Source organism: Nelusetta ayraudi, unplaced genomic scaffold (genome assembly GCF_046127955.1).
Source record: "Nelusetta ayraudi isolate G7.1 ecotype Tasmania unplaced genomic scaffold, CSIRO-AGI_Nayr_v1 ptg000125l, whole genome shotgun sequence".
Taxonomy (NCBI): domain Eukaryota; kingdom Metazoa; phylum Chordata; class Actinopteri; order Tetraodontiformes; family Monacanthidae; genus Nelusetta; species Nelusetta ayraudi.
Window position 1 is genome coordinate 869,854 of NW_027466175.1, and position 2,647 is coordinate 872,500.

The following is a 2,647-nucleotide window of genomic DNA, read 5'->3' on the forward strand; positions in this document are numbered from 1 at the left end:
CTGTCTTCCCCAGTGAACAGCAGAGGGCGCTACTGCAAGGTGACAAAAGTTATTCCTTTGGGTGTTTGGGTATTTCCCCGAAAGCAAGGGACAAAACACAGACATTGAAACAAAGAATGTTGAATAAATTCTTAGCATCAAACTTGTTCAGGTTCATTACACACAATTTCAGATATTTAGTCAGTCAGAATGACTATCACAATTTATAAGAAACCAAAATAGAGCATCTCAAACATTTTACAGCAACATAGAGAATAAGGAGTATCCAAACTACTCAATAAGTTTAACATGACAGTGATTATTTGATGTGCCGCATCATCTGCTGCTGTTGGTCCCCTGTGTTTTATAAAGTCCCTTTTTACTTTCTATGCCAGCAGGACTTTGCACCTGTCCAGAGCGCCAGAACTACTGATAAAGAGTTTTCTGACCATGGTATTTATGTGCTTGATTGGCCGGCCGACTGGCCTGAACTAAAGTCCACTCATAATCTACGGAGCCCTGTGAAGAGGAACAGCAGTGGCAGTGGAATCAACAATACAGAGGTTTGCCACTGACACAACATAATACTGAACGCGTAATGAAAAGAATGATCTGAATGTTGACATTGTTGACAGATACTTAGACTTAGACTTAGACTTTCTTTATTGTCATTATGAAGAAAAACACAGCAGTGGTTCAATTCACAACGAAATGTCGTTGCCCAGTTCCAGAAATACAATACTAAAAAAATCTATATACAAGCTGAGATAAAAATATAAAAATATGGGAAATATGGGAAATATGGGAAAATCTTGAGGTAGAATGTTGGTGGTACATAAATAAATAGGGTAATGTACATTATCAACAGTATAAACAGCGACGTGTGAGTATAAACAATATGAACAGTATGAACAGTATGAACAGAGTATACAGAGTAACAGTGACCAAGTGGAGGGGTGTATGTATGTAAGCTGTACATGTGCAGATAGTCCTGGAATAGTGCACTGATGCTGGTGACAGTGTAGACAGTGGCAGCAGGGAGGTGGGGAGTTAACTGGCGTTTAACAATCTGATGGCCCGGGGGAAGTAACTGTTTGTGAATCTGGTTGTTCTGCAGCGGATGCTGCAGAACCTTCTGCCAGATGCCAGACGGGAGAACAGTCCATGGTTAGGGTGAGTGGGGTCAGACAGGATCCGCTTGGCTTTAGATAGGCAACGGCTGTCTGCAGTGTCTTTGATGGCAGGGAGCGGGGACCTGATGATCTTCTCCGCTGTCCTCACCACCCTCTGCAGAAGTTTCCAGTCCACAGCTCTGCAGCTACCACACCAGACAGGGATGCAGTTGGTCAGCAGGCTCTCGATGGTTCCTCTGTAGAAGTTTGTCAGGATGGGAGGCGGGAGGGAGGCTCTGCTCAACCTCCCTAAAAAGTGCAGGCGCTGCTGTGCCTTCTTCACCAGGGAGGAGGTGTGGATTGACCAGCTGAGACTGTCAGTGATGTGCACCCCCAAGAACTTGCTGCTATTCACAACTTCTACGGCAGTGTCATTGACGAGGAGGGGTGTGTGGCTGGGTCTGGATCTCCTGAAGTCCACAATCAATTCCTTCGTCTTGTTGACGTTCAGGATCAGGTTGTTGGTCTTGCACCAGAGCTGCAGATGTTCCACTTCCTCCCTGTAAGCCATTTCGTTGTTGTCCCAGATGAGGCCCACAACTGTAGTGTCATCCGCGTACTTGATGATATGGTTGGAGTTGTACATCGGACGACAGTTATGTGTCATCAGGGTGAACAGCAAAGGGCTCAGAACGCAGCCTTGGGGGGTACCGGTGTTCAGGGAGATGACACCAGAGTTGTTACCCCCCCCCCCTCACAGACTGGGTTCTGTCGGAGAGAAAGTCCAGCAACCAGTTGCACAGGGATGTGTTGAGGCCCAAGGGTCCCAGCTTGCATACCAGGTCCTGGGGGATGATCGTGTTGAATGCCGAGCTGAAATCCAAGAACAGCATCCGTACATGGGTGTTCTTCTCCTCCAGGTGCTCCAGGCTCAGGTGGAGAGCAGTGGAGATAGCATCTTCGGTGGAGCGGTTGGGCTGGTATGCGAACTGGAACGGGTCAAATGATGATGGGAGTATGGAGACGATGTGGTCCTTTACGACTCTCTCGAAGCACTTCATGATGATGGGTGTGAGTGTGACAGGACGAAAGTCGTTAAGGCATGTTATGGTTGATGTTTTAGGTACTGGAACTATCGTGGCTGCCTTGAAGCACGAGGGGACGATGGTCTGGACAAGTGAGGTGTTGAAGATGTCCGTACATACGGGTGCCAACTGGACTGCACATTCCTAGATCAGCCGTCCTGGGATGTTGTCAGGGCCAGCAGCTTTCCGCACATTGACCTCCCTCAGGGCTCTCAGAACAGTGGCAGTGTCCAGTTTGAGTGACTGTTCATCGGGGGGGGGCGGGGGGGGGGGTAGCTTTCCTCAGTCATAAAGATAAAAACATTGGAGGCTTGACATACTCCTTCATATACTAATGCACAATCACTCTTCAGTCAAAGAGGAGTTTGAATTCAACTGCAGGACAAATGACCTTAATGAGTCTTTGCTCTAATTATTTGTGATCTCCATAAAGCCTGTCAGTGTCATGACAGATATATTGGCAGATATAAC